The sequence below is a fragment of the Xenopus tropicalis genome, chromosome 4, assembly GCF_000004195.4.
Source record: "Xenopus tropicalis strain Nigerian chromosome 4, UCB_Xtro_10.0, whole genome shotgun sequence".
Classification (NCBI taxonomy): Eukaryota; Metazoa; Chordata; class Amphibia; order Anura; family Pipidae; genus Xenopus; species Xenopus tropicalis.
Genome location: NC_030680.2, coordinates 58,515,689 through 58,533,959, shown reverse-complemented (window position 1 = coordinate 58,533,959; position 18,271 = coordinate 58,515,689). Strand labels below are relative to the sequence as shown.

Below are 18,271 nucleotides of genomic sequence, written 5' to 3'. Positions count from 1 at the left end.
TCAGAGCAAATCATTCAGGAAGTTTCTGCACAACCCACCATAGGCACATTCATTATATACTATTGCACCCAAAAAACCAAAGTGTATATTTTTTGTATTTAAATGTATTGTATTGCACCATCACCAAAATGAACTATGTGTGGCTCTTCTTTGGTCAGAGGCCACATTTAAGACCCATTGCAGTTGTCCCAAAACATAAATGTTTGCTTAGCTTACTGGAAATATGAAATGTAACAATAGAATTACCCCTTCTTCCCCTGCTAATATATTTTATGCTACATGCTGAAGTTCTCCCCAACATACAAATTGCCATCTAATGAGCTGAGGCTCATATGGCCCAGATAATTTATCCAGTGCAATATATTAGAACACTCTAAGAGACTGTCCTCAGCCTTAAAAGATTGTGGTTTTTGCTTTATATAGTCATTATATTCACAGCAGGGTTCTGCAATTAAATTACAAATCAAGAATAAAACAATGAACTGCAACCAAGTTCCCACTTTTGAAAATGACTAGCGATGATACCAAGGGAGCAATATCCAATCAGAAACCCTTACCCACATATGTAATGAAAGGCACTAAATTTGCCCAGGAGTAGCAATCCATAGCAACCAGTAAGACATTTGCTTTTAAACAGGTGACTAGTAAATGCCTCCTGCTGATTGGTTGCTATGGGTTACTGCTCCTTGGCAAACTCAGTGTCCTTTATTACATAACCCCTTTAAACACTTTAGTCATGCATTGTAAAATCAATATTTCAGATAAATGATACTAAAATTACTAGCAAAATAAAGGAAACATCTGAAAGCAGGTGCTGCGACATGGGTGTGGTACAGTTGCTCAATATTTATTCTATTTGGGCCTCCCCCCACAAAAAACTTTGGAGGGCCCAGGCACGGAGTTTGCTTTACCCCAGCAGAGCTAATGGCAACTCACAGCAGAAGGGCATAGGGAGAGGAACTACCATACAGCAGACCGTTTCTCCTGTGGGCATGTCTGCAGTATGGTAGTTAGATCACTGTGTTATTTCCATCAACTATGTGTAATTATAAAAGAGTAATGATCTTAGATAATCATATAAATGCATCAAAATGTTATGGCACATGGATTGCTTTGTGCTCTGTGGGAAATTGCCCTCTCCGTGGGCAGCAACATTTCCAAAAATATCTTTCGGTATCTTTTTGGCAACAAATTGGAATTACTGCAAGTGACACTTGCAAGAAAAGGTGTCACAGACAACCAGTGTAAATACACTCAACGGGTCAAATAGGTGGTCAAGGTGCACCAGCCACAGACCCTCAGCTCAGGAAGAATAAAACCAACAAAAGTAGAAAAGGGTTCACAAAAATAAGAGCATAATCTGAAAGTCACATTAAAAAGATGAACATCTCCATTTGCCCTAGACATTTTGTGTCCAAATGGCACTTACTCATAGGCTTAATAAAGATTTTAATTTTAGTTATGTGGCCCTTGTGGAACCCTTGAATGCCTGGATGCTTCCTCTTTTATTGCAATCACTGCAGGTAAAACAACTGAATCGCTTAACCTCAAGAAAATTCCTTTGAAGATATTTTAGCAAGATTACATAATTCAAATGTATTACCCTTTTGGCAATGCCCATTGATGATTGCCACGGAAGGGTAATTTTAGGTGTTGTTTTGATGTATGAGGAGAGTGCAATTTCACAAAGACAACAAATCCTCTCTGCTTTTATACAGTTTAAATGCTTTAGAAATGTACAATGACTAGCTGCACACAAACAGATACTGTCTATTTATTTATGCCCACTTTAATCCTGCTGTAGGGCTGTCAATCTGCCTGCTGATCAGTGGCCTCCTGCTGCTGTCAGTTCTGTTCTTTGCACTGCTGGTTCTAAAGTCAGTCCAATAAAAGACCTATAAAAAAGTATGCAGAGCAGAGTTGGAATTTTATTTTTCACTGGAGGAAAACTGGTTTCTGTTATATTTTTCAGTCAGAACCAGCAGTAAATAAAAATACCAATACAGGTACCCCTTATCCGGAAACCCATTTTGCAGAAAGTTCCAAATTACGGAAAGCCCATCTCCCATAGACTCCATTACAAGCAAATAATTCTAATTTTTCAACATGATTTTTTTCTTTTTCTCTGTAATAATAAAACAGTACCTTGTACTTGATCCCAACTAAGATATAATTAATACTTTTTGGAGACAAAACAATCTTATTGGGTTTAATTGCTGTTTAAATAATTTTTTTTAGTAGATTTAAGGTAGGAGATCCGAATTACTTTAAGACCCCTTATCCAGAAAAACCCCAGGTCCCAAACATCCTGGATAACGGGTCCCATACCTGTACTGCTTTTGATGGCAAATACAAGGGGCATACTGACCTTTGATGGTCAGGATTCCTCTGCATCAACAGACACACTTATGTACAATTTTCTGTACAAACAGGCATTCAGCAGAGTGCAAGTGGCTTTATGCACAAGTACTTTTAATGAATGACATTTTTTTTTCGCTACCGCAACTGCACTTTGCAGGTCCACTTACGTCATTTAAGTAAATTAAAAATGGTTATGTACTAATCTGAACCACACTGTTATTAGGGTCCCAAGAATGAAATAAGATGTGAGGTATGGGACCTGTTATCCAGAATGCTCGGGACCTGGGGTTTTCCGGATAAGGGGTCTTTTTGTAATTTGGATCTCCATACCATAAGTCTGCTAAAAATAATTTAAATATTGAATAAACCCAATAGGATTGTTTTGCATCCAATAAGGATTAATTATATCTTAGCTGGGATCAAGTACAATGTAGTGTTTTATTATTACAGAAAAAAAGCAAAAATTAGAATTATTTGCTTATAATGGAGTCAATGGGAGCTAGCCTTTCCGTAATTCGGAACTTTCTGGATAACGGGTTTCCGGATAAGAGATCCTATACCTGTACTGTCATTGAGTAAGCACTGCACCAGCTGCACTGGTTTCCTTTAAGAAAACACAAAATAGCTGATAATGTAAATACTGACAGGTACACATGTTGTTCTACAATATGTCAATCTACTCACATGTGTTCTTATATTCAAGAGCAGCAGAGCCACAAGTTACTGCTTCAAAGTCACTACAGACCTTCCAGGACTCACTAAAATAAAAAACAAGTACACTGCACCACTATATATAGCTGCTACATATAGATTGCCACAAGTGGCTGTTCACCTCACTTGAGATATATTAGCTTTCACTCGTCAGTCTGGTCTGGTAGCTGCTGACTGGCTTTCTCGTTCAACTAGCCCAGCACTCTTCTCAGCAACATTTCCTCTGTCCTTCCTGACTAATGTGGAGAACTACGACAAGCACTGAGGGTCAAAAAGGATAACGCAAAACACAGTGAAGAACGAGAGCTCGGGCTGACAGAAGCTGTTTCTTGCTCCCCCGTTTCGCCTGCAGAATGTCACATTTCATTTGCACAAGGTGCTGGCTGTTTTTAAGCTTTCTGTCTTATTATGGGCATTTCTTGAGGAGAAACTTTTAGTTGACTTAGGAAAAGCTTTACATGACATTTCTGTATCAAGAATGAGGGCTCATTTTTTAAAATGATATATTTTTCATAATGAAAGCTATGAAAATGTTTTTTTGATTTTAGGTATGAACATTTACATGATATATGAAGCATCTAAATGGAGATTTCCAACATGTATAAATAAAAGCCCCTAGCCCCCACTTTAGCAAAGTTAACATGATAAAACTAAAACGGGCAGATATATTGTTCTACCTAAAACTACCAAACTCCAAAGCCCTGCTAAAGCTGGTGTTTTTTTCACAGTGAAAACTAAAAATTAGTGATTTTTTTCTATTTATGACAATATTCCATTTGAAGGTGGATTTCCACATAAAACTAATAATAACAACACATTTCATTCTGTATCTAGTTTTATTTCTTTTTGCAACAAGTATGTTGTTGACACTGACAACCTCTTGCAATGTACAAAATTATTTCTGTTAATCAAGGGGTTAATATAATTAAAGGATCATGATAGAAATAATGGAGGATTTTTGATTCAACACACAGTTGTCATGGAGCATGCTAGCAAATGGTATTGTCTATGGATACTTATTGTGCTTGACCACGTGTGCTTATATAACTCTGGTTGGATCCTCCAGGGACTTTAGGGTTTCCCCTGCCCCTGTGTGTGACAATATGAAAACCAATTGTAAGAAAGCGTTTGAGTGCCAAGGCATGTGTCAGCAGCAGATGAGCAAGCACTTGGCACAGGTTTTGAATTTCAAGATGTCGATCTGCTTGGCACACAGAACACGTCAGGCACATCTGCCTCCTCCGATAGCAGCTGTGCCATGTGTTGGCACACAATGATATGTGCTATGTTATTATCCCAGCATGAGTGGATGTGTCACCTACCTGTAGCTACAGAGTACTCTCTCCATAAGTAAACACTGCAAATGCGTAAATGCCAAGGCTTTGTGTGTGTGATGTGTGGCAAGGATAACAATGTTTGGCTGTTTGTAAAGAGAGCTTGGTGCCACTGAGGTTTCTGCTGTTTCACTTAACATTTATTTGTTTGCACTAAAGAATATATTATTGTAGATATGTGGCAGTGTTTGTAAATGCTACTCAATGTACATAAACCTCTGTGGCTGAAAAACTAGCTTTTATATACCTATGTTAGAGAAAAACTAAGCTGAAACTGAAGGCTAACAATGACTGTTATAAAGGCTATAAAAAAAGAAAACAATATCAATGGGAACTCACCTTTATAGAAAACATATTTAAATGGGATAAAACCCTAAAATATGAAAACTAAGAGTGCCTGTCTGTGCATGTGTTAGTATCAGAGTATCAGTGATCCGTTTAGATAATTTACTATGCAGGCAATATGTCAGTTAGGGTCATTGACACAATGATCACTATGATTTTCAAAGGCTGCTGTTAAGCTGAACTGGAATTCTGGTATTAGCAGTCTTCCCCCATATGCAATAACACAAAAATAAAGTAACAAAAGTAAATAACAAGTTTTCTAATTCCAGGCAGTGTCATTCTGTGGCTACTAAAGCAAATAAAGTGCTGTCTTGTATAAAAAAAGGGCATTGACTCAAGGGATGAGAACATAATTTTGCCCCTTTATAGGTCCCTGGTAAGGCCTCACCTTGAGTATGCAGTGCAGTTTTGGGCTCCAGTCCTTAAGAAGGATATTAATGAGCTGGAGAGAGTGCAGAGACGTGCAACTAAACTGGTTAAGGGGATGGAAGATTTAAACTATGAGGTGAGACTGTCGAGGTTGGGGTTGTTTTCTCTGGAAAAGAGGCGCTTGCGAGGGGACATGATTACTCTGTACAAGTACATTAGAGGGGATTATAGGCAGATGGGGGATGTTGTTTTTTCCCATAAAAACAATCAACGCACCAGAGGTCACCCCTTTAGATTAGAGGAACGGAGCTTCCATTTGAAGCAGCGTAGGTGGTTTTGCACGGTGAGGGCAGTGAGGTTGTGGAATGCCCTTCCTAGAGATGTGGTAATGGCAGATTCTGTTAATGCCTTTAAGAGAGGCCTGTATGAGTTCTTGAACAATCAGAATATCCAAGGCTATAGTGATACTAATATCTACAGTTAGTATTAGTGGTTGTATATATAGTTTATGTATGTGAGTGTATAGATTGGTAGGTGTGGGTTGTGTGTGCTGGGTTTACTTGGATGGGTTGAACTTGATGGACTCTGGTCTTTTTTCAACCCTATGTAACTAACTATGTAACTAACTAACTAAAGAAAAACAAAATTTGCCCAGTTCCAGTTGCCCATATATATTTGCTTCCAAACAGCTAACCATAAAATACCTGCTAAATGGTTGCTATAGGTGCTTGGAACTGTGGCAAGCTTTGCATATAACATATCTCATTGTATATGGCTAGCTCTACATGAAGGTTTACATCTGAGATTGTACTATCACTGTTCTTTAACTATGCAATGAATTATCCAGAACCTTCCACCAATGCTCAGCAATAATTGCCCTATTGATGGATTCGTTTCTCTTGTTCTTTGTTTCACTTATATCCCCATTACCGCTCATTCTGTGACATAATATGTGGTGTTAAGTTTGCTGCTTGCCTAGTTACCTATAGCAAACAATCAGCAGGTAGTACTTACTGATCAGTTGTTTGAAAACTCACATCTCATTGGTTGTAAAGGGTTACTAGGTGTGGGCAAACGTAAGTCTTGATTCATTTGCAGCATGGTATTGGTCCAGGGGGACAAAATCAGCAAATGGCCCCTTAGCAGAAATGGTGCAAGGTCCATCTCCTAAGCGTGATGGCCCACAAGGAGATTAGTCCTAAAGGCTCTGGCACACGAGGGAGATCTGGCATCCCACCGGCGATTTACATTTTCACCGGTGGGATGTCATACCGGGGAGATTAGTCGCCTGCAACAAGGGAGATTTGTCACGGGCAACTAATCTCCCTCGTGTGCGAGAGCCCTAAGAGGGGTGGGTGTTGGTTAGATAATAGTATCCTTTTATATTGAAGGTAAACCATGTGTTCTGTACCAAGATCAGTAAACAGGCAAGACTATTAGCATAAATGCAGACTCCATTGTCTGCATCAAGACAAAGCATCCAGAAATACCTTGCAATTTGTAAACATGTAATAAAACATTTGCTTTTTTATAGCAAATCATTATAAAGCAGCATTTTATACAAAATATTATAAGCTCACTATAAAAACTTAAAAATATTAAGGCTTTACACTAGTAATCCAAAAAAGTTGATATGTAATCTTTTTAAGTGTAAATTTGCCCTAATCATATTATTTGACACATTGTAAATTGTATTTTATTAAATAACTCCATTTGCCTTTAATTTTGCAACGTTTGTTAAACAGTGGACATATATTATATAAAAAATTATATAAAAAAAAGTCTTAAAAATAAAGATTTGGATTAATGTATGTTGTGGGCTAATACATCTCTACCCATAATTCTCTAATGTGGAGTTAATTTGAAAGGGAGTTCTTTAATCAAGAGCCAGTGCCTTTTTCATCATTTCACACCTTTACTTTAAACAGGTTTCTTAACATTTTCACAAAGGACTCATCACACTGTTTTTTATGAGGTGATTGTGTGTGAATGGCTTCATTATGGTCAGCGATGTACTCCTAATACCAAATTATTAGCCAATTAGTGCTGAGAAAACCTTAATTCTAATATTATATGCCTTTTTGCAGGGCCCAGAGATGTAAAAGGCACAATATTAGATAAGAACCTTCCTGTGTTCTTTACCAGAATGCAGAAAGGACATACATGCACAACAATTTTTGATTTGTGAATCATCTATGATTTAACCTTGTACAATATGAGAGGGGTAATTCGATAAACCACCCACTGCTATCATTATAGTGTTCTCTTTTGCAATAGTGCACTGAACATGAACAAGACAGGTAACTCCTAAATGTATTCAAATTATTTCCATTATTTCCATAAGTTATTTCCAGCATAGTGGAATAATAAGTTTTTAGACTGTTGGTTTTAAGCCCCCTCTTTGTAGAACAGGGTTCACACCCTCTATTATAGCAAGATAAATATAAAAGCATGAACAGCCATGCTGCCCATGACCATGCAGGACCACAAATAACATAAATCTCACTTTAATAGACCATAAAGCTGCTAAGCCCACCTAATTAGTTATTTGGGCTCTCCTCTCATAAAGGTGGCCATACACGTAGCAATTTTCAATCGTTGATGAAAGATCGTACCCACCCTCCTCTGATGTTCAGATCTGAATCATCAGATATGGAGGTAGAAACAATAGAAATTCTACCTCCTTCTGCCGATTTAGCCCTGAACGTAGATTTTGCTCGGGCGCCATCAAAATCTTTTAACCTGGCCGACCGACGAGTCAACCAATATCAGTAGCCTTTTGTGATATTGGTCACCTTGTCAAGCCACCATACACACACCGAATATTGAACAAAATGAGGTTTCGTACGATATTACCGGTGCATGTATTGTTGTTTTAGGGGCAGTAACTAGTTTGCCCCTACAGCAAAATCATTTTAGGCCTTTTTTAAACATTTGTGAGAAAGAAATTATTCACATATTTAAACTGATTATCAGTAAGCTTCACACTGGGTCCTCTATACTACACCACATAATTGTTATCCTTTATTTATCTAGCACCTAAATATTCTGCTGTGGTTAATAAGTCACTTACAGTACATCATTCCAAGCTTCAGTGGAGCTTACAGTCTAAGGATGATGACACACGGTAAGATGTGTTAACTCTGCACTACCGTGGGTGACAAATCTCCCAAAAATGCCAACTCCTTCACTAACATTAAACATTATTACAAGTAAATGACATTACTCGTGCCGATTTAGCTTTATTGCGGCAAAATGCAAAAGAAGGAGACTTGCCGCCCACAATACCGCAGATTTAGCGGTGGGCAACAGATCTTACCTTGTGCCATCGCCCTTAGGCCTTTATCACAATCACACTGCCTGAATGTTTATGGGATGTCGGATGATTAAATAATAGCAAACAGTGGCATAACTAGAAGTTACTGGAACCAGATCAAAATAATTTTAAGGCCCTCAAAAATTTTTTTTTTAACTTTTATAATACTAAAACTATTTATCAGTCAGTGCCCCACTGGATTCCCTATATCGTTTAGCCCTTCAGCAGGAGATCGCTGAATGAACAGATTGAGACCTGACTTCAACTGCACATGCTCTGTGTTTCCAGTCAAAGAGGAACCAAAGTTGCAGGAAGTGGCTCCTTCCAACCCCTCCTTATTAAAGAGGTACACACAGAGAGACACTTTTGTTACTAACTGATGGAACGGAGAGGGAATGGTCAGGGGGCATGGAAGTGACTTTCTTTGTGCATTGCAATACGATGACTGTCACTTGTAGATGCAGAAACAAAAACACTCCATCCAACTTTATATGATATGACTTTACATTACTTGCTGATTTGGATATTTTTAGTTGTAATATTTGTGTGTAGGCAGCCATCTTAGTGCATTGTGCCTGATTCTGAGCTTTCAGAAAGAGGCAGCATTTCACAATGTAACTACCTTTGATAAGCTATTGTAGATATACAGGTGTCAGAGAGTTGTAATCTTGTTACCTTCCCATTGTTCTGCTGATCTTCTACCTGGGGGGGTAGGGGGTGACATCACTCCAACTTGCAGTGCAGTAGTTAAGGGCTCTGGCACACGGGGAGATTAGTCGCCCGCGGCAAAACTCCCTGTTCGCGGGCGACTAATCTCCCCGAGTTGCCTTCCCCTGCCATCCCACTGGCGAACATGTAAGTCGCCGGTGGGATGGCAGACGCGTAGGGGCGATTTCGGGAAATCGAGTCTTTTTCGGCGATTTGCGCAAAATCACACCGCCGCGTCTGCCATCCCGCCGGCGACTTACATGTTCGCCAGTGGGATGGCAGGGGAAGGCAACTCGGGGAGATTAGTCACCCGCGAACAGGGAGTTTTGCCGCGGGCAACTAATCTCCCCGTGTGCCAGAGCCCTAAGAGTGACTGAAGTTTATCAGAGCACAAGTCATGGCTGAGGGCACCTGGGAAACTAAGATCATGTCCAGCCCCATGTCAAATTTCAAAGTTAAAAAATCTGTTTGCTCTCTTAAGCAACGTTGCCAAGTGAGCGGATCTTGTCCTGATATGCCCACCTACAGGTTGAACAGTTGAATTAAAATGGCAGGTATAGGCGCTGTCGGTCCGGGAACTGCATCAACAAGCTGGGCCAGTCCGACACTGTTCCGTTCTGTTCTGGTTTTGTATGTCCTTCTTAAGCATCCGTGGGCTGATTGAACAATTAGGTTTGGCACATGTATGACCTTAATCATGCAGACAGTTTATTTATATTATTTTTATATATTTATAAAAGATCTTTGTTTTAAAACTTAACAATAGCCACTAGAACAGGGATGCCATTTGTCCTTTTTTTAATTTTAAAAACAATCTAAAACTAGTTCTCTTAGCTGGGGGGCAGCTTTTTCCTTAATAGACATCTTAGCTGATTGTGGTAGAAGTGCTGATGTATCACACTTCCGCCCTTCTCCAGTTTGCAGCCACTTCTGTTGGGGACTTTGGATAATTGCCCGCTGTGTGCTGATCACTGACAAGGTGTCCCAAACTCTTGAGGGGTGTTAATCCCTAATTGGCATGTCCTCCCTGCAGCAGGATCTTGATTGAAGTACCCCAGGGACTCTGGTTCTGGAATATTTATGTACCAGCTTGAATAGTTAACCCACTGAATACAGAAAATTGGCATAAATTGAAAGCCCATTTTTGCTATGACTATAGCACTTGTCTTTTTTGTAGGACTGTAGTAACTCCCTTGTGCCAGACAGGAGTATAATGGGATCAGCCTGGCGCTAAGGTGGACTATTTTTATTACTATAATTAACTTTATTTAACTAACAAAGTGGTTGATTTACATAGAAATAAGTGTATCAAAAGATTGACTGTTTTATGGCATTTATATACAGTGGTGTGAAAAATTATTTGCCCCCTTCCTGATTTCTTATTCTTTTGCATGTTTGTCACACTTAAATGTTTCTGCTCATCAAAAACCGTTAACTATTAGTCAAAGATAACATAATTGAACACAAAATGCAGTTTTTAAATGAAGGTTTACGTTATTAAGGGAGAAAAAAAACTCCAAATCAACATGGCCCTGTGTGAAAAAGTGATTGCCCCCCTTGTTAAAAAATACCTTAACTGTGGTTTATCACACCTGAGTTCAATTTCTGTAGTCACCCCCAGGCCTGATTACTGCCACACCTGTTTCAATCAAGAAATCACTTAAATAGGAGCTACCTGACACAGAGAAGTAGACCAAAAGCACCTCAAAAGCTAGACATCATGCCAAGATCCAAAGAAATTCAGGAACAAATGAGAACAAAAGTAATTGAGATCTATCAGTCTGGTAAAGGTTATAAAGCCATTTCTAAAGCTTTGGGACTCCAGCAAACCACAGTGAGAGCCATTATCCACAAATGGCAAAAACATGGAACAGTGGTGAACCTTCCCAGGAGTGGCCAGCCAACCAAAATTACCCCAAGAGCGCAGAGACAACTCATCCGAGAGGCCACAAAAGACCCCAGAACAACATCTAAAGAACTGCAGGCCTCACTTGCCTCAATTAAGGTCAGTGTTCACGACTCCACCATAAGAAAGAGACTGGGCAAAAACGGCCTGCATGGCAGATTTCCAAGGCGCAAACCACTTTTAAGCAAAAAGAACATTAAGGCTCGTCTCAATTTTACAAAAAAACATCTCAATGATTGCCAAGACTTTTGGGAAAATACCTTGTGGACCGACGAGACAAAAGTTGAACTTTTTGGAAGGTGCGTGTCCCGTTACATCTGGTGTAAAAGTAACACAGCATTTCAGAAAAAGAACATCATACCAACAGTAAAATATGGTGGTGGTAGTGTGATGGTCTGGGGTTGTTTTGCTGCTTCAGGACCTGGAAGGCTTGCTGTGATAGATGGAACCATGAATTCTACTGTCTACCAAAAACTCCTGAAGGAGAATGTCCGGCCATCTGTTCATCAACTCAAGCTGAAGCGATCTTGGGTGCTGCAGCAGGACAATGACCCAAAACACACCAGCAAATCCACCTCTGAATGGCTGAAGAAAAACAAAATGAAGACTTTGGAGTGGCCTAGTCAAAGTCCTGACCTGAATCCTATTGAGATGTTGTGGCATGACCTTAAAAAGGCGGTTCATGCTAGAAAACCCTCAAATAAAGCTGAATTACAACAATTCTGCAAAGATGAGTGGGCCAAAATTCCTCCAAACCGCTGTAAAAGACTCGTTGCAAGTTATCGCAAACGCTTGATTGCAGTTATTGCTGCTAAGGGTGGCCCAACCAGTTATTAGGTTCAGGGGGCAATTACTTTTTCACACAGGGCCATGTAGGTTTGGATTTTTTTTCTCCCTAAATAATAAAAACCCTCATTTAAAAACTGCATTTTGTGTTTACTTGTGTTATCTTTGACTAATAGTTAAATGTGTTTGATGATCAGAAACATTTTGTGTGACAAACATGCAAAAGAATAAGAAATCAGGAAGGGGGCAAATAGTTTTTCACACCACTGTATGTATAACATGAGCTATGCTGAAATTTGTTGGGAAGCTACACATCATAAAGGGGATTTGGTAGGTGTATGAGCTATTAAGCAGCAAAGAAGATAAAAGTAAAGTAGTCAAAAAGGAAGTGCTTGTAATATGAGATCTAATTCATACAACTGTTATATTTAAAAGAGTGGTTTTTTGGCATTACCAAAAAAATAAGGGGGTGATTTATCAACGGTCATGTTTGATTTTTTTTTCTCGATTCAAGCTTTTATGCATTTAAAAACCTCAAACTAGAGTTGAAAAACTTGAATGTAAAAAATTGCCATCTAAAAGCTTGTGAGTTTCTGTAGAAGTCAATGGGAGTTGTCATAGGCAAAGTCAAGCCATATTCTCAAGTTCCTAGCAGGCAAAAAGCCGCTCCTGGTAACTTTAAGAGCCGAATTTCCGGTTTTTAAACCGGAAATTCGGCTCTTCTAGTGCAGAGAGCGCAATTGCGCTCTCTGCACTAGCGATCTCAACGCCCCTGGACCCGCTCCTGCACTCAGAAGGTAAGCGCTGGGGAGCGGGGGGGGGGGGGGCGGCATCCTGGAGCCGCCTCAGGCGGCGATGTGTCCCGAATCGCCCCTGGTTCCTAGAGCTCGTAAACTCGAGTTTTCTAACGAGTTTTTCAATGTCTTTCGATGCAAGCTTTTTAGCTTTAGAAAAACAAACTCAAATTCATAAACTCAAAAATTGATAAACAAGTCTCACCTTGCTAATATCCTAGTGAACCACTGTTGCAATGCAGTGGGATCACCAACACCCTTTCTCTGTTCTTCTTAGCGGGTTCTTGTCGTACATTGGTTGGGCACAGCCCACTGCAATCACTGTCCAATGATTTGGCGCATATATAACAGAAACGGCACAGGAACGTGCGCATCAGTGCTCAACCTGCTTGTGACAGAAACCTTGCTGTGGATTACAGATCACTTATCACCGCTTATTGCATTTCACTGGAAATTAGAAAGGTAAATATATTGTGTATTATATGTATATTTATGTCCAGTCGCATCTCATCTTTTTATGTCCCTGAAGCTCTTAAGGTCCCCATACACGGGCCAATTGTAGCTGCCGATATCGGTCCCTTGGACCGATTAAGGGCAGAAACGAGGGGCCTGCCCGACCGATATATGGGCTGAAATTGGGCAGATATCGATCGGCCAGGTTAGAAAATTCAGTCGGATCGGGGACCGCATTGGCTCGTTGATGCGGTCCCCGAACTGACTGCCCCATTGCCGCCAATATAATTTGATCGTTTGGCCCCATGGCTGAAATTTGGCAGATATCGATCGGCCAGGTTAGAAAATTCAGTCGGATCGGGGACAGCATTGGCTCGTTGATGCAGTCCCCGAACCGACTGCCCCATTGCCGCCAATATAATTCGATCGTTTGGCCCCAGGGCCAAACAATCGAATAAGCCTACACGCTCCCCAATATCACCCACCCGTATCGGATGAAGATCGCCAAGCGAGCGAATCTCAACGTGTATGGGGACCTTTATGGTGTTGCCATAGATGCCATTGATAAGATGTTATAGGATAGTGTGCTATACAGTCATGTAACAAAGGGGTCCTGTGTCCCAAAGTTTTTTTTTGTTTCCCTCACTTTTCTGACCTCTTATGTTGCAGAAGTTTTTTTATAATTCCAGTCCTTGTATCAACATGGGTCCTGTTATGGCTAGCCAGCACAAAGACCCAACATTTTTCTAATAAAACACTTAATACTAACCACAATGTTTCTACCACACCAAGTAGACAAGTCTTGTATAAGGTTTGTGGATTTTGGAAGGTATGTTTTTATTCATCAAATACCCATTTAATGACTTTAATGGTCATACCTGAACCTATCGACATTTTTTCCACAACATTCTGTTTTGGCAGAGATATTTTGGCATAAAAAAAAGGTTGTACACAATAGCCACGCCTACTTTTTAACAATGTTTTTTTGAATAAATCGACGCACAAAGAACATTTTTATACAACAGTTTTACAACAATGGCATCCTTTACCAATATATTTTTTTACTTTGTGCTTGTTGCTGAAAACAGTGTGTAATTTTTAGTAAAGGCATTTACTAAATGCATAATAAATATACATTTACTTATATTTTGTAATAGTTATAGTACCTTTTCATCTTGATAGAAAGTATAATTAAAATGACTGAAGCGAGAGAGGGGCAGCCACTGTGGGTAACTTTTATTAGATAATGCTACACAAGTAAGTCACACAGGAGCTGTATTATTGTGTTAGGTACTTGAGTGTTTTGCCTTACTGTCTATTATAATACACAAGCAAACAGACAAATTGTAACTCAACTGTAAATAATTGACACATTTGCAGAATATAGCAGGGTGGCTGTGCTAATATTTTTATATATTATCACTATTGAATATTGTGATCCTGGGGGTAATCAAATTTTGGAAATTACAGAGTGGGATGTGAATGCTAAAATTCAAAACATCTCCTCATGCCAAAGAAGTGGAACATGCAATGGACAATACTGTACATACCTTCGAACTGTCCTGCAGGACATTCCCGATTTTGACAGCTCAGTCCGCAGCGTAATATAGTTGCACCTACATACAATTGTAACCTTTTTTAGGAAAACTGTAATAACACATAAAACAATACCCCAAACCCCCAGAAATGTGTTCAAACTTTAAATAACCTGCCAAATTTTGTAAAATTGGAGTGGTATTTAGGGGGTGTTTTTTGTCCCTCTTTGCATCTTTCAAATGTTGGGAGGTATGCATTTAAAAAGGGCACATTTTATGTGCACCAGGCATTGATATTAAATAAAATAGTGGGAAAACAATTAGCTATCAACTGAAATATATCCAACTACACTTGCACAACTGTCTTTCAATAAGTAAATTGGTGAACCTGACTGTGTTCATTTCAAGCCTATCTGAAACAAATATGTACATTTAGTATGCAAGTAAACTAACCTTTTCAGCACTCTCAGTATGATTAGAGAACACACAACACTGCTCATACTCGACTGGCATACAGATTTTGTTCAGTGTAACCTTGTATCTGAGATATATGCACTGGCAATTCTTCATTGAGACCTTTGGGAAAAGGTATATTAGGCAACAGAAAACATTGATTTTCTCTGTGTAAGGGGTATGTTCAGTATTGTGCTGGTTAATCCGAGTTCAATATACATGTAATAAGCTCAACAATATCCCAAAAATGTGGCACCCTTGCAAAATTTTAAATGTGTGTATTGTTGATGGGTTGAGTTATGTTATTATTTTCTCACCATTAAATTATATGCAGTCTGAAACTGTATATTGCCCATCTTTGTATGTAAGGTATAAATACATTTACATTTTCCCAAGGCCTGTTTCTCAATACTCTAGTCTTGCGGTAAATTGTTTAAGAATGAAGGGGTTGCTAAGAATTTTAACAGAAAAAAGGCAACGTTATAAACATGGCTGGCCTGCAACTACAAAAACTAAGTTGGGTGCACTGGGTCCCACAGCAAAATCTATTGTAACTCCGTCCCCAAGTCCTTTAAAAAGGTAATCTGTTTTGCCTAGACATTAACTAACTAAAATTGCATATCAGTCAGGACATTTATTAGGTCTTTTATACTCCTTCAACCCACGGCTAGTTCTGCTGACTTATTGGTTGCGCCCCAGAGTAGATGCTTGTGCCCTCTTGTTTTTTGCCTCATTGTCTATGTGATGAGGGAGAATCCAGTGCCGTCTCTTGGGACAATAGTTTATGTTCCCTGGCTCTCAGGCTTCCTCATCCATTTTTATATCCAAAGATTACTAAGATTCTCTTACCTCCACCCTGTGCAATGGGCTGAGCAACTGGAGGGCCCTGGCCCCTGGTTTTCTTTGGTTACAGAGTGAATATATTACTCGTGCTTTAATAGTATTCTTTAGCTGGCCACATGAGTACATTAAGCACATTTATAGAGCTCTGTTTCTGCCACATATGTTAAAAGTGACAGAATGTAATTCACTGGAAAGAATCTTCCTCCACTGAATCCAAGTTTCTTCTGCTTTAAATACTTGCAGCCATTATGTGTTTTTGGTGTACTCTGTGGACTATAAAGTGCATTGTAAAGACCCCGGGTTAGTTATTTGATACTCTATGGGGCTGATTTACTAATCCACAAATTCGAATCCGAATGGGAAAAATTCAGATTGGAAACGAACATTTTGTGACTTTTTCATATTTTTGGCGATTTTTTCGGTGCCGTTACGACTTTATCATAAATTGTTGCGACTTTTTCGTAGCCGTTACGATTTGCGTGAAAAGTCACGACTTTTTCGTAGCCGTTACGATTTGCTCGTATATTGTCGTGACTTTTTCGTATTTAGCACTCGTAAACGGCGGGCAAAACTTTCAGACTTTGCATGATTTTGGAAGCCTCCCATAGGACTCAATGGCACTCTGCAGCTCCAACCTGGCCCAAGAAAAGTCACGATACTGAAGCTTGAATGAATCCGAAACTTTCGTACTCTGCGCGAAGGCTACGAAAAAGTCGCGACAATTCGCGCAAGTCATAACGCTACGAAAAAGTTGCAACAATTTGCGAAAAAATCGCAAAATACCGATCATTAGGAAAAAAACAGTTGTCGTGGTTTACTTCAAATTTATACCATAAGTATTTATTCTGGGGGTATAGTTTTCCTTTAAGTGGGAACTCAACTGCCCTTAATCTTAATGGATCCAGTGCAACTGCATCCCCTGGTGACCACAACAACACTGAACAATGCTGCATTGTGAGAAACAAACTTGTTTGTTTATGCACAAAATTGTACTAAACAGGTGTTTACAGGTTCAAATGTTTTTTTCCAGCTAAAAATGTTTTAGTTATTTTTTCTACCCATTTTCATCTTTTTTTTATTGAAGTGGCAAAACATGAAGTATAAATGAATAGTAAATGACTTTTACAACCTAAATAGTTTAAATATTTTAGTTATGTTATTGCTGCCTTGCAAGCCATAGAACAATACACTTCTGACTTTAGCCTTTGAATTATATATTTGTTTTTTCCTTCTTTTTTTCAGTCTATACTTACTGTTAAATAGATTGTTTTTTTACCAGTTTAGATTGATTGTTTTTTCTTACCAGTCTAGAGTATGCCAACCATAGCTGTTATGCTCTCTAATACAGTAAAAACCCCATTTTACATTTTTTAGGGGACCAGAACAATAGTGTAAATTCAGCGATTTTGTGTGTTCAAGCTACTTTTTTTTTGTGTGTTCAAGGACTCCATTTTCCTCTAAAATAGTACTTTACAATATAAATGGCAAGCTTTAAGCAGAAGTTTTGTTACCCTTAATTCAGACAGCCTCTAAGTTTTTGGCTAGCTAAGTGGGTCCTAATTTTCAGTTAAGAGGTGAAGCTGTTTCCTTATCCTAGGTTAAAGTATTTTACTGGCAGTTTAGTAACTGGCCAGGAGGTGCCATTGTTATATTCTTTAAAAGGAGAAACCAACATTTGCTCTGCCTCTTTCTTTGGATTCCACCTTCCTAGTTGGTTGGTTCAGGTTAGGGCTTTGGTGAAGGTAGGCCAAGTAGTTGAAGTTAGTGTCAGGATAGTTCTGTAATAGCTTACTCCAGGAGTGAGAGTTAGGATCAAATTATCTAGTGAGCAGTCTGAAGCTCCGCCGAGGAGAATTTGAAGGAATAGAGTCCTGGGTATACCACCTTCAAGATAGGGACAAGTATATAGAATTTGGGACTAAGATAGCTTTCCTATGTTCCACTTCAATTTTACTTAATCCACCGTTCAGTTATTGATCCCTGATGGGTAAATGCTTATGGGAAGCTTTGTATTCGAGCAAATGCTGAATGAACTGTACTGCATCTATCTGTGACTGTCCTCCAAGAGATTTGTTTAAAAGAATCCTGCCTGATTGAATCAATTGATTTATTGACTTCTGCTTATCCCTATGTGCGCACTGACATCATCAGCCTACTCCCAGATGTCACTGTGCAGATTTGACATCATCAGCTCCATCCCCGACATCGACTTTCCCCACCCCCTGTCTGGACCTTCATCGAAAAAATGTGCCAACCCTATTAAAGTCAGATGCACAACCTAATGCAATGAGTGATTTGCAGACATCTATAGGAGATCATTGATTACATAAGGATCAAGGACAAGATATGCATGTGTC

General features: G+C 39.2%; 1 protein-coding gene across 10 annotated transcripts in view; it reads right to left on the bottom strand.

Moving 5' to 3' along the window:
* Positions 1 to 18,271, bottom strand: part of acsf3 (acyl-CoA synthetase family member 3) — a 43,025-nt gene that overhangs the window by 15,884 nt on the left and 8,870 nt on the right. For 2 of the 10 annotated variants that reach the window (XR_004222172.1, XR_004222171.1), the window contains exon 1: positions 3,199 to 3,339. The exons of 1 other annotated variant lie outside the window; for it this stretch is intronic. The gene's annotated coding sequence lies outside the window, so the exon portion shown is untranslated. 10 annotated transcript variants of the gene reach the window in all.